This window comes from Paramisgurnus dabryanus, chromosome 19, assembly GCF_030506205.2.
Source record: "Paramisgurnus dabryanus chromosome 19, PD_genome_1.1, whole genome shotgun sequence".
Lineage (NCBI taxonomy): Eukaryota > Metazoa > Chordata > Actinopteri > Cypriniformes > Cobitidae > Paramisgurnus > Paramisgurnus dabryanus.
Window position 1 is genome coordinate 30,582,021 of NC_133355.1, and position 25,281 is coordinate 30,607,301.

The following is a 25,281-nucleotide window of genomic DNA, read 5'->3' on the forward strand; positions in this document are numbered from 1 at the left end:
CCACTCGAACATCAACAACACAACCAAACAAAGTTTTATCAGATTTAAAGACTTGACTGCATATGTTTGGATGATAAACTTTATAGACACACGTGAGGAAAATCTTTAGTTATGTCTGGGCAATGAGGATGAGTAGGAAAGAGTTCAGCTTTACCTCAGAAAAGCATTGGAACTTCGGCTGCATCTAGATCGACTGGAGGATGATATTATTCCCCACAAGTAATGCAAGTCATTATACTCATATATTATTGCTATCATGTAATATTCTTATGCTTGCACTGTTTAGCCTGCATATGCGTTGGCCTTGAAACGGCCATTGTTTACAAGTGAGGACGTGTATTTGCGTGGCATGTAATTCTGTACATGCAGTGCAGTTTAGACACAGTAATGTTTAGTAAGATTTGCTATCATGTATCCTTCATGGCAACTTTCAGTAAGGCTACACTACAGGATATTTTAAGCGTGTGCTGTAATATGACTCCATGCATTGCGCAATTGTTTACATGCAACGCTATTGTTTACGCTTGAGGAGCCGTGAGTATGTGTTTTTAAATAGTTTATACGTGCTTACAGAAACACACACATTGCTAAAAACAGAAGCTAGACGATCAGTCGATGGGCATCTGAAAACATTCATCTGAAAACAGCTTTTTATATAACTAATGACTGCCGATGTTCATCTGAGATGAGTTTATGTACATAATAGTTTATCTGAATTTAGTGCTAATAGTAATATTTACCCATCAGTTATGCAAGTAAGCTTATGTGGTAGTTCTGTGGACAATATATGCTAACAGCTGTTTCCCTCTCATCTGATAAATTACAACACTGCACAAAACATGAAGTGGAAAGACATTCACAGTTTTTGGACTTATGTCTGCTAAAGTGTATGTGTACAAAATTTACACTTGATACTTATTATTTATATTTTATTGTACACTATTTTGTTATTAAACAACAAGCAAAAAAAATTCTCTTTAAGTCTCCTTAAATTCATTTTAGCACAACTTATTGAGGCATTAGGGGGTTGGGTCTTTATCTCCAGGTGTAAATCACATCAATATGACCACTGACCCTCCCTGCCTTTACACAACAAAAAGTGTCTTACTAAAGTTGAATCAATATATTGTTTCATGAATGAGTGGGTAAAATGGTTTTTACATTCTTTTTTTTAGCAAATTTCCAACTCTACAAGATACTTCTACAAGGTACTTTTTTGATTGTGAACTAATGTTTAGTATGTGTTCTTTGCCCTTATTTCAGCAACTTTTAATTTTATTTTTTTACTAACCACACATAAACATAATTTCCCTAAACACACGTTACGCACATATAATTGTAGCACAGTTTGTGAGGAATACAGTGTTATGTGTCACTGTCCTAAAATGGTCAGACCCCAGGGGGTTAAGCAAAATACATTTTGGGGTCACTGTATGTGGCCAAATAGCATAAAAACTCTCTCAAACTGACAGCAAGTGAAATCAAAGATGAAACAGTGTTTAATGAGAGAGGGAACATCTGTGTAGGAGAAAGTTTGGCTGCTTTGCAGAGGCTCACATATGCGGATTGCATGCTGGGTAAAAGAGGGCAGATCAGGACAACTGCAGACATGTGTGATGCATGGTTCTTTAATAAAGCGTTAAAGCAAATGATATCATACGAAGTGCAGATCAAAAGATAATGAAATTATAAAAAGGCGATATGATCGCATACTTGCACAAATTTTATTTCACTGACGTTTCGGTCAAAAGCCAAGGTGTAAAGATGTCAAGGCCGATTACACCCTGACTAATGCTTTTGGCTGCAACGTTGGTGAAATAAAAATTTGCCAGTTACCAAAAGAGAATGAAGTAGAAAGAATGAATATTAAAACAAATGTATTAAGGTCATGAAGATAGACAACAAGATTATTTTAATGGGGACATTTTACAAGACTTTTCTTTGGTGTCCTCCGAGTACGTATGAAGTTCAAGCTCAAAATACCATATAGATAATTAATTTATTATAACATTAAAATTATTAAAGTAAAAATTGCCACTTTGTAGGTGTGCGCAAAAATGGCTGAGTCCTTTTAAAGGGACACTCCACTTTTTTGAAAATATGCTCATTTTCCAGCTCCCCTAGAGTTAATCATTTTAATCTTACCATTTTGGAATCCATTCATCCGATCTCCGGGTCTGGCGCTACCACTTTTAAATTACCTTAGCACAATCCATTGAATCTGATTAGATCATTAGCATCGCGCTAAAAATATAACCAAAGAGTTTCTATATTTTTCCTATTTAAAACTTGACCCTTCTGTAGTTACATTGTGTACTAAGACCGACAGAAAATTCAAAGTTGCGATTTTCTAGGCAGATATGCTAGGAACTATACTCTCAAACTGGCGTAATAATCAAGAATTTTGCTGCCGTTACATGGCTGCAGCAGGTGTTGTGATATTACGCAGTGCCCGAAAATACTCCCCTTGGTTACTTTCAATGGCAGGGAACTATTTTCAGGCGCTGCGTAATATCACTACGCCTGCTGCAGCCATGTTATGGCAGAAAAGTCACTGATTATTACGCCAGAATGGAAGTATAGTTCCTAGCATATCTGCCTAGAAAATCGCAACTTTGAATTTTCTGTCGGTCTTAGTACACAATGTAACTACAGAAGAGTCAAGTTTTAAATAGGAAAAATATAGAAACTCTTTGGTTATTTTTAGCGTGATGCTAATGGTCTAATCAGATTCAATGGATTATGCTAAGCTATGTTAAAAGTGCTAGCGCCAGACCCAGAGATCGGCTGAATGGATTCCAAAACGGTAAGAATCAAATGTTTAACTCTGCACTAAATATCAGTGCCGTGGTTGGACAGTGCAGATTAAGGGGCGGAATTATCCCCTTTTGACATCACAAGGGGAGCCCAATTTCATTGACTTATTTTTTCACATGCATGCAGAGAATGGTTTACCAAAGCTAAGTTACTGGATTGTTCATTTTCATATTTTCTAGATTGATAGAAGCACTGGGATCCCAATAATAGCACTTAAACATGAAAAAGTCAGATTTTCCCTTGATGTGTCCCCTTTAAAAGCCACTTGCTGTTTGTCAATGCCTGTATTTGCATGGAACGCAATTAAAATCAAATGAAGACCAACAACAACAATTTAAAATTCAATCTGAACATGTCACATGTGATGTATTGCCTAAATCATAAGCTACGCTCTTGAGCCTCAAGCTCTTGTTTATCCAGGAATTTAATGTAAAATCTGAAAGTCCCCCTGTGATGAAAAAGTTATTTTGTTGTTGATGTTTTTATCTGTGTCTGTGTTTTTAATATGCTTTAAGACAAACTATGTGTAAATTCATTATTCAACATTCAACCATTGCGGAGTAATTTCTTCATAAAATGTGAGTTTTCCAAAGAGACTCTCAAAACCGCAGTTTGAAATCAACTCTGTTTCCTAATTCACAAACATGTAACCAATCACAGTTGAACATGTGAATCAGTAGTTTGAGACAAAGACATAAAATAGGCTGCATAGACTAGACGCTGAAACAATCACAGCACTGTGTCAGGTAACAATAACATAATAACAGGAAGTGTTTCCGTGTAAGGTTGCGGCGGTCACGTGGTACAAGCTGCATCTCTGAGAAAACTCCAAGTCCACAAGCTGTAATTTCAAAATCTAGGAGGATGTTAATGTTTTTACACACTGTAATTATGGTAATTACAGTACTATAAAACATGAACGCACATAAAATCCACTGTAATTTCGGACACCACTACAAAATGGCTGACCCCTCAGTGCACTATTTAAGTGTGTGAGGGGTATTTTGACACACCCATGGAGACACCAGTGGTGTCAGGGCAAAGTGGCTGGGGAGACGTTACAAAAAAAGTTAGTAAAACACAGCAAATAAAGTGAAAGTGTCTATTATTTTCAAATAAATCAAAGTCAATTATTCCATTTATACCATAGACATTGCTAAGAAATTGTGCGGTGAGCGTCTGAATCTGCTGTTTGTGAAGTTAACCTGATGGTGCATGGTGTGCTGTCATAAACAATTTATGATACAATTACTGGTAAACTTTATTATTGTATATGATGACGTATGCAGCCTACAAATGCGACCTCCGGAGGCTGCAGCCTTCCGATTGAGAAATGGCTTGTATGCCATATTGTATTAGACAGAAAATCACAAAAACATTACGTCAAAAGCACATTCTTCGGAATCAGGAAGCATACAGTGGCTCAGTGATAATCTTAGAAAGCCAAACACATGCTACCACATGCAACTTGAGCACTGCCTGTGGGCCTGTTCATGACAAGAATTGTCATGTACACTAAAAAGAAGAATAACACCACATACTGTAACCGAGCTATATTGTCTTTGTAAAACAAAAGGAATAAACTAGTAAAACTGTCTTCATAAAACATTAAATAAAATAAAAAAAATTCTAAATTAACTAATTGATGAGTTGTCTAAAGCAGGGGTGGGCAAACGATTTGATGCAAGGGGCCACATCAAGTTTTGTGACTTCAAGTAAAGGACTGCATACTATGTGAATGACAAATAAAGACTTTTAATTTATTCCATTTCATTTTTACATTAGTTTACAACTGTCCTGTGGTTGTACATTAGTTGTACCATTTCTACCCTGTTATTTTATAAACGAACTAAACCATTTTAAAGGGAAACTCCGGTGAAAAATGAAAATTACCCCATGATTTACTCAACCCTCAATCCATCCTTGATAAATATGATAATCTTTTTTTTCAGGCAAACACAATTGGAGTTATATGAGAAATGTCCTGGCTCTTTAACTCTTTCACCGCCATTGACGAGATATCTCGTCAATTAAGAGAAAACGCTTCCCCGCAATGACGAGTTTTTACGTCTTTCCGCAATACCGCTATTATCCACCCGCAAACCCGGAAGTATTCCCCGATGGCAAGCGGCTGCATGTCCGTGTCTGTTTTAAAGATCGCTCTGAATGGGATCTCTATAAAAAGTCTGTCACAAAAATGGAATTATCTCTGCTTTTTGCTCAAAATGTGGTGTTTTTGCAGAAACCTACCCATATTCAAAAGCTGATTACAAAAGAACCACTGAAGGTAGGATGAAATGTTTTTTTTTGTTTGAAAGCAGAGGGTCTGTTATTTCATTTGTTATATTGTATGTTTATATATTTAAAGAAGAACATTTTCTGGAAGGCATTAAACTTTGGTGAAAATCATGAAAAACGCTGGCACTGGCTGGCAACTTTTTTTTTAAACGCTGGCGGTGAAAGAGTTAAAGCTTTAAAACAGTAGCAAACAGGGAGCAGGGATAAACTTCTGACTTTGAAGCCTAAAAAGTTCATCCATCCTTCACAGACATAATCCACTTGGCCAATACTATGGAAGTCAATGGTGCCCTAGATCTGTTTGGTTATACATTTTGAGTTCAGCAGGACAAAGAAATTGATATAGGATTGAAACAACTTGAGGGTGAACGAATGATGACAGAACCTTCTTTTTTGTGAACTATCCCTTTAATACGCTTGATGTTGTAGCGCATGATGAGATTTTGGGCAACACCCAACACAAAGCAGTACAAATGTGCCTACAACATACTGTAGCTAGGTGCTAAAAAAGAAACAACCAACTGTAATGTCCTTTCTGTTCAATCATCTTTCCAGATGTCACCACAAAATGCAACACAACTCCCAGTTAGTCGCCACTTTTGATGACAACTTTACAATTTTGATTGTCTGTTAGTGAGTTTATAGCCACAGAACCCCTAAGACCACCTTTGGCCCTCCCATCAATAATGTTTTGCCCCTCTGTAAAATTATGTAAAATCCGCTTTCTTTCTGTAATGTCATATTCAGACTCTGCAACTTTAGAAACAGTGCGGGCAAATAAAAAATATAATGTTTAGCAAACCAATTTCTAATTCCCTTTGGTGCAATAGTTGACAGACAGAGCTAAACATGCTGAAAATGTTGCATTCTACCTTAATGAAGCAAAAGATCAACAATGACAACTGGTGGTTTTGTGGTGAATGGAAAAAAAAACAAGTTTTAAATTGTTTTCCAAAAACGCTGGGTGTTTGATATGCAGCGAGTGTATCACTGTAACAAAGGAGTACAATTTGAGAAGACACTACAAGACCAAACATGCAAACTTTGACACACAATATTCTTCTGGCTCTGATGCTCGCTGACATAAAGTGAAAAGTCTTACTGCTGACTATGAGCAAAACAAGCCATTATATTCTGATCCTATTCTAAGCAAGAGAAAGCATTATATTTCACTTTATCCCACGCTATATCCAGCTTTACAGGACCGTATGACTGATGATAAAATTAGAAGCAACATAATTGTCTTTTTTATGGATCTGAAACAAAAAGCAAACAAAGATCGAAAAACGATGGTTTTGAAATTATTTTACAATAAAAAAAATTGTAGTAATGTCACTAGCCTAAATAAGCAATGCTACCATTTATTTTTGGATTTAATATATTGACAAGCAGGTATGTGTAACTTTTGTCTCTCTTCGCCATCTCTGTTTGAAACATTAAATTGCAGTTAATTGTGGAGTAATTTTCTTTATGTGCATTCTGCTTCGCCCCATGGATAAATCTGATGTGTGTGATCACTGAATCAGAGTGTATTTGTTATTATACAGGACATCGCTGTGACAGTTCGGCCCAAGGATGGCAAAACCTGGGGGGGCATTTTAATTCCTTGGGTAGATTCCATTTTCATGTATTTATTACAGTTACCTATACTATTGCCTGTATTATGTCTATTCATGTTTGACTTTCACAATTATGGGTTAGATTTACTAACGTCTTGCAACAGCGCAAACCATTAATTTGGCGTTAAATATAACAACTGTGGGGATTTACTGAAGACGCACAGTGGATAATGAGTGCTGAAAAGGTGTGATTTAGTTCTTTTTTTTGACGGACATTATTGCAAATGTATTTTTAGGAGTTTCCCTTTCAGACGCAAAACTTTTTGGTGAGGAGATTATTTACTTTTTTTAACTAATGTTTGCGCATGTGTTATTTGCATGATTATTTAGCAAACCAAAGTGACACTATCCTTGTTCGCTTTGAGGATGATAGTGACAATGTCATTACTAGCTCGTGTAAGTTGCATTTATGAAACATCAAAAAAACGCCACCTAGTTGGCTGAGTTGCACTGCATCTTCATGTAGGCTAGCTCATTTTTTTATTTGTGTGCCAAAGCCATTTACCTGAGATTAAGTAGTTGCAGTCATTGGATGAATTCAGTTATACATGTTATTAACAAAATTGTAATGACTTCCAATTTAATTTATGTCTGATAAGAAAATTGGGGGGGCACGCCCCTCTTTGCCACCCTGTGGTGCCAGACTGTGACAATTAGAAGTAGTTCCTCAAAGCCATATATTCGAAAAAATGTAATCTAAACAAATAATATATCAGTTGCGCTTGTTCTAACGAAACAAAAACGTAAATATTAACTAGTTTTAGCACGAACTATCCAGTTTCCAATTTTAACAACACATGATTCCCCAGATAAGAACATAATAAATTGCCATGTAACATGACATTTCCAAGATAATCATCAGTTAAAGAGCGCCAATGGCAGTGTTTTCCACAGGATTTTGAGGAGACTGTGGTGGTGATGACGTCACCCGCTTATTAGCATATATGTGACGTCATCATGTTGTGTTTGAGTTTGATCTAGTGTTGGCACCTGAAATATGTTTCACTTCTACTCTTTGATCTGTATCTGTATTTGATCTGTATTATATATCAAATTATATTTTAAGCCGAATTAAGCTGTTTTAAATGGTGAAATAAAAATGTAAATGGGAATCATGAAAATTCTATTTGTGGGGGCCAGTGTTGATTCTGTGGTGGGCCACCACAAATAAATTAATGTATGGGAAACACTGAATGGTCCAATTTACGATTTTACATTTCCTTTGGTGTAAAAAGTGTGTATAAGTACATGTTAAAGGTAGGGTAACACATTTGATCCCGAAACATTTTTAGTTATGCTGGTTAAAAGTCTCCTCACATCCTGATAGCAATCACTATGTTAAGTTGTTTAAATGTATTTGTAGAAATTTATGTCAACTGTGAAAGGCGTAGGACCAAAAAATGTTTAACCAATCATAGATTTCGGTCCGAACGGACTTTGCCTTTTTTGTCCCTAATCCATAAGCGTAATTTGAATGTCCACCGCGCAAGCAAGTCCACGCAGACACCATACGTCATCAGCGCATTGACGTGCGCTCACCTCTGTCTGTAAACAGCAAAAATGGCAAACTTTTCTGCTGAATTGACAAACTGCACAGGAGCCACAAAACGAAAGACATCTTTTATAACAAACAACAGCAAAAACTGCCTGGATCAGCAAGAGCAAAAACCCAAATTAACATTGGTAACTTTACTGCTGAGATGAAACAGCTGCAGGAGGCAAAGGGTCTGAAAGGGTCGTTGCACTGTTTATTTTGGTAAGGTTGGTACGCGATATGTTTGTATTGAGATGGATTCAGATATTCTACTTTGATGAAGTAGGTTACGAGTCATCCAAAAATATTTTTTATGAAAAACGGGCCACGGTCCGTCCGGTCGTTTGAAATAAAGATGCCACTGAACTATTTTAAACAATTACTACTTTTAAAAAAGGCATGCCAGGGAGCGGGTCGGGTACAATATTTTTTGCGGTCTGAGTTGCGGGCGGGTTAATTGAAAACGTCGGTCGGGTACGGGTTATTTATACATTGACCAGCGCATCACTGATGCAAACACATTGTATTATACCAAATCCTCAAAATAACGTTGTTTTTAGCAATGAAATAGGTGCTCTTTAAAATTTAACAGATTAAACGTTGCCATCTAGATGACAACTTTAAACTCTAAGCCAGTGTTTCCCAACCCTGCTCCTGAAGGACCCCCAACACTGCACATTGTCTTTGTCTCTCTAGTCAAACACACCTGATTCAACTCATCAGCTCATTAACTCATATAATAATAAACTGATGATTTGAATCAAGTGTGTTTGTGTAATCGTCACAGCCCTAGTCTCAAGTAACAGGGCCTTTATGCTTTTATTAATGAAATAGAGTAGACAGTACAAGATTACGTTTTAGAGCGCAGTGAAGTACAGTACATGTGTTGTGTGTCATCTCATTCAGGTGAAAGACACAAAACATAAATGGATGCGCAGACACCAGGTGTATGTGTGTGTACACAACCATTTAACAATGATATGTTTAAGCAGTATCATACAGTATTATAATAACAAAGACCTTAGACACAAACACATGCTGAAATAAGAGAATACTAGTAAAGTACCAGTAATAATCCTTTGTCCAGTTGTAATCTCATGAATTAAAAGGTTATGTAACATATCTTTTTTAAATTTGTGAAAGTGCAGTCCATTCAAACAATGACTTAAGAAACAGATCCATCACACTCAACTCAAGCGGATTGGGGGATGAATCACATCTTAATATACTAGGTCTTCTGGGTATTCTGTAGAAAATTCACACAATGTGCAGAGGATACTAACTGCCAATGCAGCTTTTGCCAGACACGTACCAATAACAGTTGTGCATCAACATCTATTCTTCATTCAGAAACATGGAGGGCCTACTCACAGTGAGGCATTTAAAAGAAGTTAGAACACGTACCATTATTCCTAAACACCAGATGTAGCATCTGCCGCTCTGTATATCCTGATTAATCTGAATGCTAGATATGAGGGACTGAAGTATCTTTTTAAACCAGACCCAAACTGTTTCAGGCCTCATTTGGCATGCGATCTGTATCCAGAAGTTGTCCACATATACATACTGAACAGACAAGTGTAAACGTGTTTGTGAGCACAGTGTTATTCAACCTGTTACAGAGCAGAGGTAGTCGAGGACGCATTGTGATTGGATCTCAGTTTAATGTAAACACAATCCAGACATCATATCTGAATTTCCAGGTCAAAGTCACATTAAACCCCACACACTGCAATTATTCCCCCTCTTGTGAAGAGTCAGAAAGAAAGAAGAACATCAGGCTGTGGATTAGATGGATATATTAGTAAAAAGTTTGCGAAAGACATTTATGTTAAATTTTCCAACACATCTGGCAACTATTTCTGACACATGTTGCTGTCACAATATAATGCAGGATTTGCAGGAATACATTAATGAATGATGTAGCATCTCAAATGCTATTTGTATATACAATTTATTTTTATATATTGAGTAGGGCTGCTCGATTATGAACGAAATCATAATCAAAATTATTATACACGATTACTGTCACTTTAGCCTTTTATTAAAGGTCCCGTTCTTTCTGTGTTTTTGAAGCTTTGATTGTGACAGTGCGCAATATAACATGTGTTCATGTTTCACGTGTTAAAAAACACACATTATTTCTCACACAATTTACTTATCTGTAGGGTTGGGTATCGGTTGGGTTTTATTCGATACCAGTACCTGCTCGGTATTTTTTTACGGTTCCGGTTTTTAAACGGTTCTTATATCGGTACTTTAGAAAAAAAAGGCACACACGTTGTCAAAAAAAACAACTTTTATTTACTGAAACTTTTTTTATAATAATAAAAAAAAATATATATATATATATATATATATATATATATATATGCCATCTAAGATTTTCTTCTAAAATGGGCATTTTGATCAAGCTCATATATTTTGGTCAGTAATTTCACTTTAAAGACAATTAATATGTAATTTTCATTGACATTAAAGTGAAATAACTGAACATAAACATACAAGCTTGATAAAAATAATAATTTGAGAAGAAAATCTCAGATGGCATTTTAGAGGCTTTCGCATCTGAAGTCTTCATATCGGAACACCAGGTGGCGATAAAGAAAAGTCAGGAACCGAAATCAGGCACCGAATTTTTCATTCGTATTCGGTCTGGTTACTACCGTTTACGTTAGAACCGATTCCCTATTGGCACCGATTTTCGGTACCCAACCCTACTTATCTGTATACTGCTGTTTTCATTGTCCTAAAAACAACTTCCTTGTCCTATGAAGTCACTCCTTCAGAAATACGTAAAGAGTTCTGATTGTGTAGTTTGTTTAGTGTGTTGTGATTCGACAGCAGCTCAGCAGAGCCGTTTGAGCCAAAGCTGATGACTGACGTATTTAGGTGGGCGGAGTTTAGTCAAAAAACTGTTCTAGTGATGTCATTAAAGCAGGAAATAGAGGACTGTAGTCCAAACCGGCCGTTCGCTGTAGGCTTTGAAAGGGGAATTCTGTTAAAGAAAATATATCACCTAGTAGTGAACTTTGAGCTTTATCATTTTACAGGTATTGTTTATGCTCTAACAGCAACATTACACACTAACTAAAGTTTGAAAAATGGGATCAGGAAAAATTAAGTAAGTGTTAAGTAAGTGTTTGCAATAGGCTACACGTGTCAAAGCAGTGGTCCTTTCGAAGTGCTTTAAAAACGCATCTGTCCAGCAGCATGCATTTTAATAACTGTCAAACAATAATTGTTTTACCCCCATTATCTTGTTTTTGTAATGGTTTGAATAAAAAACTGAAATTAAAAAAAAAATGTATTGCACAGCCCTTATACCGAGTACGCAGCAAACCTGTGCTTCATGTTTGTATCCAGCAAAGATCTGTAATTCATAGCATACATTTACAGTTGTAAAAAGGGAATAACAACTATGTCATTTGTTTCATAAACATATTCTTACATTATGAGTGAAATTCAGCAAATAGTGTGACTCCTTGAACAGGTGATAAAGAAAATTGTGTATTGTGTATCTACATAATAATGCCGTTTTATAATTGTACATAGGATCAAGTTGTTTTTGAGGCTGTGTGTCATGTGATTCACTCTTACCCCAAAAGGCCTGGATTTGAATCATGTTTTTCTTTCTGTCCTATAACAGCTGACTGAATGTAGATATCAGAGTGGTTATGTAATGTGCTGGCCTGCTATTCTCTGCTTTTTATTTTTTTTATTTCCACATCCCTTTATTCATTTAGCAGATGCTTTTTTAATACGGTAACTTAAAAATGAGAGAGCATTTAAAGTGAGTTACAAGTGTAGTCTAGTCTACAAGGCCATGTTTACAAGTAGAACTAAAGTTGAAGTTAGGAAAGATGAACAAGTTGTATATGTAAACAGAGTCAGACTGTGGGAAAGTTGACAGTTAGGGCCCTGTAAAAAAAACTATTTTTAACAGTAAAAACTGTGGTTGCCAGAAAATTGCTGTAAAAATACAGTAAACAAACATCTTTTCATTTAAAAACTGTAAACAATACGGTTTAGTGGTACTAATGTACCAGGTTTTCATTTATGTTTTTTTACCCCAGTTCTCTAGGCATTTTTACTGCATTCACTTAAATGTGGTGTTCTCCAACTTAATGCACTCCGTAAGTCACTGTTTAAATCGCTCCTTCTGCTCTCCACTAAAACAAGAGCGACTGGCTGACATAAAGCAAGAAATTTAAAAATATATTGTCAAAAATTTTGTCTACTTTTAGAAGAAATTTGAATTGTTGTTAAGTAGTAACAGTAACATTAATAGAGCTTGGTAAAATGTGCCGCCGATTACAAATCCGGTTTAAAAGGGTTAATGGATATATTTGTCTTATTATGAATCAGGCCCAGCTCCAGATATGAGATGAAAGGTGGGCCAAGTGATATTCCAGGTGGGCCAGTCAGATTGGGGGGATGGGGGTCCTTTAATGCTTTAATCTCTTGTCTATATTTTTAATATCATATATTTAAGACAATTGTTAGGGTTGTTTGTTATTGTTGTGTTTTCTTCATTTTTAATATTTTTTTGTACATATTCTGGAACTATTACGTAACCTTATATATATAAAAAATGGTTAACATGTTAATTTTTTCATTTTTACACAATTTTTTTTGACCTCTTAACAGATCTTGGTATCAATTAAGTAACTGGCAGTTCTTTTAAAATAACTATTTACATCAACCAAAACAAACTAGTTTATATAATTTAAATTTGATCTAAAATGCTGTTTTTCTTAACTCTTTCCCCGCCATTGACGAGATTTCTCGTCAATTAAGAGAAAACGCTTCCCCGCCAATGACGAGATATTCCGTCTTTCCGCAATACCGCTATTATCCACCAGGTGGCGCCCTTCCGCAACTTTTTAAAACCGGAAGTATTGCCCTATGCCAAGCTGCTGCATGTCCGTGTCTGTTTTAAAGATCGCTCTGAATGGGATCTCTATGAAAAGTCCGTCATAAAAATGGAATTATTTCTGCTTTTTGCTCAAAATATGGTGTTTTTGCAAAAACCTACCCATATTCAAAAGCTGATTGCAAAAGAACCACTAAAGGTAGGATGAAACGGTTTTTTTTGTTTGAAAGCAGAGGGTCTGTTCTTTTATTTGGTATATTGTATGTTTATATATTTAAAGAAGAACATTTTCTGGAAGGCATTAAACTTTGGTGAAAATCATGAAAAACGCTGGCGCTGGCTGGCAACTTTTTTTAAAAACGCTGGCGGTGAAAGAGTTAAGAATTATTTTCACTTCTGTTAATATAGTATAACATTACAGATTTTTGCCAAAATATTGGCTGTAACGTGGTGTGGGGCCAGGGTGGGCCAGCCCCCCTCTGGCCCCCGCGTGGAGCCGGGCCTGTTATAAATCGGCTTTGTATTTAAGACTAGGGATGTCCCGATCCGATCACGTGATCGGAAATCGGCCCCGATCACGTGGTTTCAGACTCGATCGGAATCGGACGTTACCTCCCGATCAGGACTCGGATACATATGCAAGGTTTAAAATCCATTAAATTCTCGCTCTGCTCCGCGCCAGTGTACGCGCTGCGCTGGTGCGTGTGAACTGAAGAGAATAGGCTTGTTCAACTTCATCCGGCTGCTGGTTCTTGTGGTGCTGCATGACGTCAAAGTTCCGCAGCAAACTCCTCCGTATGATTTCGCAGATCACTCTCGCGGTAGTTTGACGTCACCCGGCTGTCGATTGTTGCGGCGCCGCATGAAGTCGAACAAGCCCATTGACGTGCTTTCATTCATAGGCTTCACACTCGTGCGTGCAAGGAACCCACGACAAAACCGCGTTTTTACCGCTCATTTAAACGACGCGTTGATCGTTATTGTCAACATGTGCTCAGACGCAGTTCCGCGTCTCACTCAGAACCTCAAGAACGCGCATTCGCGCAGGATCATTTGACATTACTGTAGAGATGAGAGAAAGAGAGGTAAGAATGGTGCCCATGTCGAAAAAACTTAATAGAAGTCTAGAAACAAAGTATTAAAGTATGTATAGCCATGTCACTCATCTCATTACAAAATGTTAACTAGATAACTGGATACAACTGATTGTATAGTTTAATAAAATAATGTATTTTGATTATACAAATAAATTACAACCTAACTATAGTGATTGTTTAACTAACTGCTGACCAGCTTAGGGAATCTCTATGGCTAATTTATAAGACATATTGCTGAATCAGTATGTTGTTTTTCTTGTTAATTGAGTCTTTTTGGGTAGTCTATCATATGCCTAGAATTAGTCAAGGAGGTTGATTCTTATAACTTCATTCAAAGTTTGATCAATTGTGCATAATGACATGTGCACCAAATGCATATAGGGTGTCAGACTCATAGATTTGCATTATTTAAAGTTCAGGTTTTAATGTTTGGGTCAACCTGTGGCACAGCTTTAAAGCTGAAAGTTATAAAATCCTATCAGAGATACAAAATGTCATTGAAACACACCAGTGGCTTTGCTGTCATCAGGATTAAACATGTTACCCCTCGAACCCTCCCTCCCAACAGAGCCTCCCCACAAAACAAACCCCAATTTAACCCCTGAACATATATACTATATATTCATTATTTTTAACACATCTGTAGTTATGCACTGGCACAGAGTTAGACTCTTTTGACTCCACACAGAAACAGCAATGCGTGCGGCATGACATAAGGAGCATCCTGGTTCTGTTTTTTCGCTCTTTATTCTTTTTTTTATGTATTATAGAAGTATCGGATCGGGACTCGGTATCGGCAGATACTCAAAATCAAATGACTCGGACTCGGACTCGAGGGCAAAAAAACCTGATCGGGACATCCCTATTTAAGACATATTATTTTCAGCCACCATTATTTTCACTGTAAATTTTATGATGACTTGTAAACTTACAAAAACCATAACTTTAACAATGCATAAGGAATAATTGACAATGGGCCGATGAATTATAAAAAATAAAAAAATGCACATCCAAGGTGTTAATGCAGCACAACGTGAAATGGAGATTAAAATCACAAGTATGTGATTTTATTTGTTGTGGATGGCAGCTTAAACCATCTCACCTATGTGATGGTATGGCCGAAGTAGTTAATTATTATTTATATCTGTGTATTCAGATGTTTATGTAAGATATTACTGTCAACACTGCTGTTTTAGTTTAATTACTAGCAACGGCTGCTGTCAGTATTGCTATCCATCATGTCCCTTACATTTGCCGGTGTGCAAAATAGCCATCTTTCTGCAGTCAGCAGAACTCCCATCTCCTCTTACTTTTTATACCCTCCAACCATACCCCCTTTTTAAAGTTATTTCATGACAAATTAAACTAAATGAAATTGACTCAAGTGTGTAAATGTGAATGATATTTTTTATGTGAAAAACACAAATACATTTACAGGTTGCTTCACAAGACTGGGAACAAAGTGCATCTAAAGTGCTCCTGTAGCCCAGCTGGTAGAGCAAAGCAAAGAGCAGGGCTTTCGAGTAAATACAGTATTTGGTAAAACAAATATGTTTATTCACCTAATTTCTAGGAACACCAGTCTGCAATGTCTGATGCATGAGACTTAAGCTCCAGAGATGAACTGAAATGATACAAGCACACCAAAATAGATTAGATGGTGATGACTATTAATAATTTTCCCTAAATCTTGTCATTGGATATTTCCCTTCAATCCAAACCCTACACACAAATAAACAACAAAGTCTCTGCATGCTACAAAGCTCCGCCAACATTACCGCTATGGTAAAGCAAAGCCTAATAAGATGTGTATCTGAATTCACAAATACAACAGCGTAATGTACAGTTTGTGTGTCTGTACCTTTAACTTTGTTCATGCCATTACTGAAAGAGCCAAAAGCAGCGGACAGCTTTTCATTCGTGTGTCTTTCTCTCACTCTGTGTCCTTCTTTGCTTGAAGGCCGTCCAGCAAGCTAGCACACAATCTTGGCTTGTGCAGCACATTTGCATTTATCTGATTTTATAGCACAAAAATGTACCTAGATCTGCTATGGATGCTCATTTTGATTGTTTTCATTACCAATAAACAGTGCTCATTAATAGCGCATATGTGTGCAGTACTTAAGATTTTTTGAAAGCATTGTTTATCAACATCTGATGTGAAACTTAAAGGTATAGCGGAAGATTTTACGTGCTCGTCCCTAGGTTCACTTTCTGCGCATGCGCACTTTCAGGTGTATATGTGTGGTGGGCTACGGTTTCAGCCATTTATTGAAACTCGCTCTCTCACCGTATTTTTTTCAAAATGTCTGAGGGTCGCAAGAGAAAAAGTGTTTACGAATCGTATGACAAGAAGAGAAAGGCCTCTGAAGAAAGAAACAAGACCAGAGTGTTTTTGGGAGAATATTTCACACAGGTTGGGCTTCCCACTGATGCCTCGGTCGTGAAGTTTCTACTCAACAGGTAAAGTTTGTCATGCTATTTGGAGAAATCCATTTAAAATCACTGCTAGTAAAAGTTGATGTAAGCTATGATTATCGATGCTAGCCCTGGCACAAGTCGCGAACCGCGCAGAAACGGTAAACATGTCAATGTATGAGCCATGCCGGCAGCAACTTGTAAACAGAGCAAAGAGAATGCCCTCTCGTGCACACGTTAATAGGCGCTCCCTCTCGGGAGGAGGTAGAGTGTTGTTCGTTTGAAAAAATTTGTGAAAATATTCCGCTATACCTTTAAAGCAGTACGCTTGTGTGTGTGTTAAAATTTAGTCTGTTTTAAATTGTTTACAAATAGTGTTTGTTAAAGCCAACCAGCTTATTATTAAGCGGACACTGTGTTGCTTTTCAAGTTTTCTTATTTACAAAAGCAACTGTAAAATAAAATAAATATTAACAGAGCAAACAATGTATCTATTTAACCTTTCAGATCTCCACCCTTATGCTAAAACTGAAGGAACTTTAGTATGGTACATTGATAATAAACAATTACCTGTAACAGAAACATGTTTCATAAAGTTACTTTGAGTATAATATTTAATCTCTTTTAGTGGCTTTTTTTAATTAATGCCAATTTAGGACCAAAAAAATAATTATTATAATAATCATTAAAAAAACTAACTAGAATTATAAGTTATAGACATATCTTAATACAAGGGGTCAAAAATCTTAATTTTAAAATGTTTTTCAATATTTGAAGAGCTCAGATGCAAAACGTGCATCTGACATGTTTTATGGTAAATCAGCATTTATGAAACTCTTCATAGATTTTACCAATGGCCTGAGGCTGGGATTAAGGGGATTTGAAGGCAAAGTATTTGATGAACGTATAATAGGTGACGAAAGCATTTGGTAAAAGGGGTCCAATGGTCCAAATTCACTTAAATGTGATGGAACACTATGTGTTCGCAGTGTGTGTAAACAACCAGTCTATAATGGTAAAAATCTCCTTACTTCTTTTAAAATAATTAGCATAATTCAAAACCCCTGTGGTGAAATACACAGATCAAGATTCTGCCGTTGATGCTGTTACTAAGGGGTAATCTTTCAAACTCTCTCATGAAGCCTACATGGAAGTGACTTAAACTGCAATTCATTGACGTGCCGCTAAAGGTTGGTTCCAAAAGGGAGTCAATCCCCATAGACCCCCATGTTTAAATGCCCAACTTTACAGCAGAAAATGTTTACAGCTTGGTACAAAAAGTAGTTTTGGTCTGTATAGCTAATTTTGCCCTTCATGACAACTGTGAGGGCAGTGAATGATTTTGTAACTCATCCGTTTAAATTATATTAAGCCTTAAAGTAGTGACAGATGAACTGCAAATGCTGTCAGTACTATCGAGCTAGGTGGGTGTGGTTTCAGCAACCAGCAACCTCAGCTTCAACCACGTACTGCCTTTTTAACCATTTATGGTTATCCGCGGTTGATGCATGGTGATGCGCTGGCGACAGCAGGCTCTGCCAACTATTGGCTTCAATTTATGATGATTTAGTTTGTGTGGCTTTGTAATGCAAATGTATCATTCTTATTCTTTTTTTTCTTCTTTTTTTCTTTTATTATTATTATTTTTATTTTTCTCTGTGTAAGCTATGTATATTAATTTAGTAAGATCTGTTATGCGTCTCCACCTGTTATATGTTATGTAATGTTGTATGTTTTCTTTTATGTAATGTTTAGTGAACATGCAATAAAATAAAAAACTATTGGCTTCAAAAAAGCTCTCCACAAACTTATGGGTGACGTCACAGACACTACGTCCAGATTTTTTTACAGTCTTTGGTTGTCACTCAACGGCAAAGCCCCGTCCAACAGTGGTGATGATCTGCCCTATTTGCATAGACACAGCTCTGAGTGAGAGTGAGTCTGCCATTGTTGTATCTGCGCTTTAGCAGCCCTTGATCATAGTAGTTTACTTTTTGACCAAACCACAAAGTTAAAGTTTATTTTTTTGCAAAATGCTAAATTCATTGTTTAAAACATTAACTAAAGTAGGTGAAGGCAGCATGAGACCTGAGCTATGTCTTTATTTTTATACCTCAATGCTTACCCTAATTCATAAACACACATTTACTGAGCACATTATAGTCAGATTATTGACTTTTTTAACTGATTCAAACATATAAGGCTGACTTGCTGCGTAAGATTTTCTGGCTTTGTTGTAGTGTGTGTGCATGTGTGCTGAAGCTGGAGTTCTCGAAACTCCTCACACTCACCCCTAAAAAGTGGCACTTTTCTGCACTTTTGTTATCTGCAGTACCGGAGGTACCGAGGTTGCAAAACTCTTCCTGTACTGATGGGGACAGCATATACGCGTGTGTGTGTATTGGTCGCTCCAGATGAATGCCAAGTTTAAGCACACAGGGAATCCCTTCTAAAAATGATGACATGGTTAGCTTGTCGCTATCAAACAAAGGATTTGGCAAAGCTTCTGAAAAACAGACACCCCAATCTCTTTAAACAATTCAAGGTAAGTTTAAATCATATACAAATGGTAAAACTTTAATCTTATACTGAAACCCTAATGTCACTGGATTAAATAATTATTGGAATGTGAGTTAAAGGATAAGTCCGGTATTTAACACTTTGAGACTCATTTCTGGTTTGTTTTGGATGAACTACAAAAATGTGCTACTCACCAAGTGGTCCGTGGTGTTCGTTGATGATTAAAACAAATATATCGGCGCAATGTATATTTTCAATCGGTGTTATTTGCTATAGTGGAACTATTTGTTCAGATACCTCACAATCGCGTATATACTTCCGCTCTATATTTGAGTCTGAAGCGTTAGCACACTCCCGACCACTTGATGGCGACAAACACTTTGCCGTACAACGACGCTGAATGGAACTCGATGTCTAGCGTATAGACAGTCACAATCGAGCTCAACTTCAAACCTAAGGCTGGTCACTGAGTAGGGCTGGGTATCGATTCAGATGTTCCAGATCGATTCGATTTCGATTCACAAGCTATCAAATCGATTCGATTCCGATTCTCGATAACATGTTTGATTCCGGTTCTCAGGTAGGTTTTTATACTCGATTCTCGATTCAACTCAATGAATATAGATTTAATACACATACTATATTAATAAAAAAGAACAGTGAACAGCAGTTTACAAGTGGGTTATTAATAAAAAGAAATTAAAAGCCACAATACGTCTTGCTTGCGAAATCTAAAATGCTTCCATTCCTCCATTCAATGTTTGCAGAAATAAATATGAAAAAAAAAATCGATTCTGCTTTTTGAGAATCGATTTTTAATCAACCACGTTTAAAAAAAACTATTAATCGAAAAATCAATTTTTTTGCCCAGCCCTATCACTGAGCCATCAAATATGGAAAAAAATTCTTCTGTGAGAAACCGATCGAAAAAACTACAACCACATGTAAACAGACCCTTTTCTGTTTCCCGGCGACGGAGTGATATATCAAGAGCAATGACTCTTTCAAGAGAAGTCAATGGAATTTTACAAAATGCCAAATAAAACACGACAGAAACTGTATTTCGCTACTTGTTTTTAATCATCAACGAACACCACGCACCACTCGGTGAGTAGCACAGTTTTGAAAATGAACGTTAAGTGTTGTTTTAAGGACATGTTTGTGCATGGTCATTGACTTCCATTCTGAAGCAGTCAAGAGACGCTTCTAAACGTGTCAGAAAGTCAAGACACGACCCATTGTCAAAATTTCTGTGTCCATCACTGTAGTTCATTCGAAACAAACCAGAAATCAGACTCAAGTGTGTTAAATACCGGATTTATCCTTTAAGGGTTTTTCATAAATATTTTCATCCTGCTTGCATTCAGAGTATGTGTGTGGGCGCGTGCATGTGTTTATAAGTGCACCTTAGCACCTTCACTAATTTATAAGTCACTGTCAGAAAGTATGTTTGATTAATACAATTTCCCCCTTATTCTCGCTCTCTTTGCCAGTGTATGCCAGAGCAGGATATATACCAGGAGAGTCAGGAGAAAAGTCAACAAACATTAACACAACCAACCTAAACAGAAGCTCTTAAAAGACACAATGTTGAAATGTTTTAATAAAACAATTAATGTTAATTGTTCTTTTTTTTACACACTGTGGTACCAACTTTGGTCCCAAGTACCGTGCAATTTTTTGTGGTTTTGGTGCAGACTACTAGATTTTTTGGTAATGTACATCCCTAGTCTGTGCAGTGGTAAATGAAGTCAAACAACCTGCCATAGGGTCTTGAGAGATTGATTATGTCAAGTGGGAATTAATGCTTCAAACGTTTTATGACTTTTATGCTATTCAGGCCTCATACAGTAGATTGTCGGTCTAGCTGCAGGTTGATTTGAGTATATAAATTTAAATTGGAGTTATTGCACAAGGTAGATAGATAGTGGATGAACATTAGAAACCAAGCAATATGTACATACAGCAAGTGGTCGGGTTTAATCAGTCCATCTTTCTGAATCTGACACAGTCTAATATAGGAGTCTTGCCGTTTATCGGTCCATTTACCTACGCACGACTATAAATTGCCCTTAAGTAGGAGAGAGCGAGGCACAACCGAACGCTTTTTTGATTAATTATTTTTTACACAAGCGACACACACATCTCTGTTACAAATGAACATTTGAAGTTTGTTTCTAGTACTTATCATTCTTGGACAATTACACCAAATGAGACAGAAGTGCAAAGGTTACAACTTACCCCATAGGTGGGGTTAATTGTAACAGGCAGGGGGTTAGTTGTAACACTTGCTAAAAATTAAGTTTGCAGGCAAATATTTCAATACTATTTTGTCTCTATATACTTGTAGTGGATATTGTTTATATATCTGTCTATAATAGACAGGTATCCACACTATATTAATTCATCCAGCCCTTTTCTAACAATAGTTCAATTATAAATGAATACAAATGTCTAAATATGTGAGAAAAAGCAGCACAATTATGATTTTATATGTGACCCAGTCTGTAATAACCATACTACAGCTTTAAAAATCAAATTCGGACATATTGAGCATCAAAGTCTGATTTTAGCCTTTCATTTCATTATGATTTCAATCTTTGACATGATCTTATTCAATCAATATTAAAGATATGAACAAAAATAAATTTGACACATGATTTTTGATAAGACAGGCACATTTATTTTGTTGGCAGCCAGCAATCATTCGTGTGTAGCCTATTTAAAACAATGGTAAGAATTACGCTAATGTTAGCGGTTTTCATATCGTAAGTGCTGAGGGGTTAACACAGCGTTACCATTAACCCCGCTGGGTCAAAATATTTTAAAGCCCACCAAAAAAGTTGCTAAGAGCTGCAGACATATTTTAAAACAATGCTATGTTTTAGTCAACAAGACACTGATTAATATGACATAGCATTGGTTTTGGTATCTTTCACACCCAACTTAGAAACTGGAAAAAAAAACATATGATGAAAAAATGTACTTACATGCCACCAAAACACTCATTCATCAATAACTCTCTAGAAAAACATTAAACATTTACAATGTTTTTTGACAACGTGAAAAAAATCCGGAAATACAAAACGCTCAACCTTGTGCAACAATGTAAACACAGTCTGTGTTATAACTAACCCTGCATTAGTTTTTCCCCTGTGCACCCCTATGATATCTTTTAACTTTATTGTGAGCACAAAGATACATGATGGAAGTATGTTATATGAGTACCCTCCTAAAAGTAAAAACTGCTTGTCTTAACTGCTTTCCTTCTTTTATAAGTTCAGGGTGATTTATAATTCCCTTACCAAACATTAATTTTAAGATTTCAAAAACAAACTTTTGCAGCTTTCAATCTGCAACTGATTTATAAACAACATTACAAGTACAAACATCTTCTCCAATATTAATTCCTTTTTGTTTTCATCATGCCCCCACACTGTTTTGGTTTTCATTCTGTACTAGTCTTTGTTGGCAGGGACACAGTTTCTGGCTCTTGTGTTATTGAGCACTAGAGATGTCAGATTCCTCCAGGGTGCACAGTATGTTCACCTTTATGGAATGTTACTGAACTGCTGTTATCCAACATCAAATCTACAGATGCAACAATGTGGGTGAATCAAGCACGCTCATCTGCATTTGGGTTTATGTAAGCCAAACAGATTAATGAAACTGCCAGTCGGTTGTGAAACCACTAATATAAGAGGTGTGCCCCGGCACATGGAAGCCATGCAAATATCAGGACAGAGATGCATGACTGTTAAAACTTTAAAGTCATCTGATCAGTGCTATCAAAGATTACAATCATTTCCATGATGTTCCACTGATGTGTCAGCTTTTAAAAGTTAAAGAGCTGTAACAAATCTGGCCCAAGTGAGGGCAGATAATTGTATGCCAGAACATAAACAAAGACAAAAAGTTTCACAACAACTTATTTCAGTTGCTTAAAAGTTAAAAAACAGCATTTTAACATGATATATACAGTATAGTCTCACATAATCTCGTCTAAAGGTAATAAAAGCATGTTTTTTTTTAGGTGCAAAGTACCGACAGGAATGTTCTTCAACAAGACATATAACTTTATTAGGTGATGCACTACTTCACAACAAATATGTTCAAAAGATGTTCTTTAACCTTAATTTATTGTATTGTCTTTATTTACATGTTTGGCGTTTTGGACTGGTGACGGTTGAGAGCAGCGTTACCCTGGCAACCGGAAACAAGTACTTATCTGAAGAGGAAAGCAACTTCTCCTTCTGACAAAACTACGCCTGCACATTTAAGAGATGACATTCTCATTCATGTTATAAAGAGGCCATTAAAATGTTTTTTTTTTTAAAACATATCTTCATTTAAATGTTTTGTAATGTTTTAAACACATGTTCAGTAAAATGAATTATTCCATCTCTAAGTCTGTTATTGAATGTCTTTAAAATAGTAAAGTTAAAGTAGGCAAATAAGGATACGTTAATTAAGTTGTACTGCAGATGTCCTCCCAAAGAATATTAAATAAGATATTAAATAAGATTTAAATTTTAAACTGGTTCCTTACACAAAACTTTTAATCCATTACGTTGTCACAACATGACCACAACAGGCAGATTACGGTACAAAGTTACGTCGAGGCGACAAATCCAATCCAGGAATTTCGACTCAACTTTTTGAGTTACGTCACCACGACGTAACTAGGGCACTCACCCACCAACCAAGAGCTGACACAAATTCAACATTACTAAAACGTGTGTTGTTGTTTGTGAGGGAAATTTAATCTTGTTCAGCTTCCCCAACATCATGGGAACAATAGATGTAGTTTGTTTATCCGGGGTAGAAGCGGACTTGTGCGAGTGTGTTTGTTTAACAATGGATTTCATTTAAATAGACACATAAACCCTGAATGCAGTGTGTTTAACAAGCAAAAGAGAACACAAGCTTCTTTCCTGTTTTTAACACATTTTTTTATGGTGATAGATATGTAAAAATTATCAAGCAATGTTAAGAAAGTGAAGCATGATGTAACTATAGTAAGCATAGTTAGTTAGTTTTTTGTTTTATAGTTGTTCATTTTTTGTTTTATTTGCAGTAACCACTTATTTGGTCTCACTGAAAATACATGGGATTTTCTATGTAGTAAAACTATAGTTACAAATGAGAATAATCTTTTAATCTTTTTAATCTTACTCTGTGCTGGTTGCTCTTTGATTGCATCATTAAAGACCTCATTGTTTGATAAAATGTATTCTGTCTTTTAACTTGTTACCAACCATTCGATGCATCCCTAATCATCTTTGTTTTAAAACTTTGTTTAACTGAGCAAAAACTGACAAAAAAATGCTCATTTACAAGAAAACATGTCACATGCACTTAGAGAATTTAGCATCATATTTAAAACATTATAAATTACCATTATCGGTTTCCAACGACTGTACATACAGTCGAGGTCAGGTGAAAGGCTAACCTCTGGCCAATGTTACAAAAACCCATTGCTTCAATATAGAAGACATTGAAGAATTATGTATTAGTTTTTGATAAACGTTTGCACTTTTTGGAGTTTTAAAATAGGGCACTATCCAATGCCATTACTAGGCGTGGGCGATACGATAAACCGGTAGGAATTTTGAACTATCATACAGTATCTATCGAGGTTACGCAATCACGTCACATTGTTGTCCGTGTGGTCACAAAAATGTAACATTTGCACGTATTTAAGCACTGTAGTTTAAAAACAAGTGATTTTCAGCCATTGAAACACAAACAATATGGCTACAATATATGCACGGCCGGCGCTGTTTCTGTGTGAGAGGAGCATGCAAGCCACAGGTCAGCTGTTCATTAAGCTTGTGAGCATTTTTGCAGGTTTATTGGCCTTAAATACACATCTGCATCAAAATGCCCGCTTTTGCAAGTATCCTCATAAACACGATCATTTAGGTCTTAAGAGATTGGAAACAGCTGAAAAATAAAACACATGTGAGAGAAAATCTCTCAGTGCTCTAAACTAAATCACTTTTGTACCTTCCATAAAAAGATTTGGTTCTTCTTTTTTTAGGCTTGTATAGACGGTTTCATCGGGCGCACGTGCGGTGACGCGATAAGCGTCTGGTCCGA

At 36.4% G+C, this 25,281-nt stretch overlaps 1 protein-coding gene and 1 long non-coding RNA gene across 5 annotated transcripts in view; one reads left to right on the forward strand and one right to left on the reverse strand.

Annotated features, from left to right (window-relative positions):
- On the forward strand, nt 1–24,282 carry LOC135779985 (uncharacterized). 2 transcript variants are annotated; one of them, XR_010544919.2, is made up of 5 exons: nt 1–219; nt 1,176–1,208; nt 18,992–19,204; nt 23,213–23,263; nt 23,376–24,282. It is a non-coding gene; the product is annotated as an uncharacterized lncRNA (long non-coding RNA). The 2 variants fall into 2 exon arrangements; XR_010544920.2 differs by lacking the exons at nt 23,213–23,263; nt 23,376–24,282 and adding an exon at nt 20,673–20,939.
- Nucleotides 1–25,281, reverse strand: part of thrb (thyroid hormone receptor beta) — a 136,533-nt gene that overhangs the window by 74,621 nt on the left and 36,631 nt on the right. The window contains exon 2 of one of the 3 annotated variants that reach the window (XM_073812750.1): nt 15,804–15,865. The exons of the other annotated variants lie outside the window; for them this stretch is intronic. The gene's annotated coding sequence lies outside the window, so the exon portion shown is untranslated. The remainder of the gene's footprint in view (nt 1–15,803; nt 15,866–25,281) is intronic. 3 annotated transcript variants of the gene reach the window in all.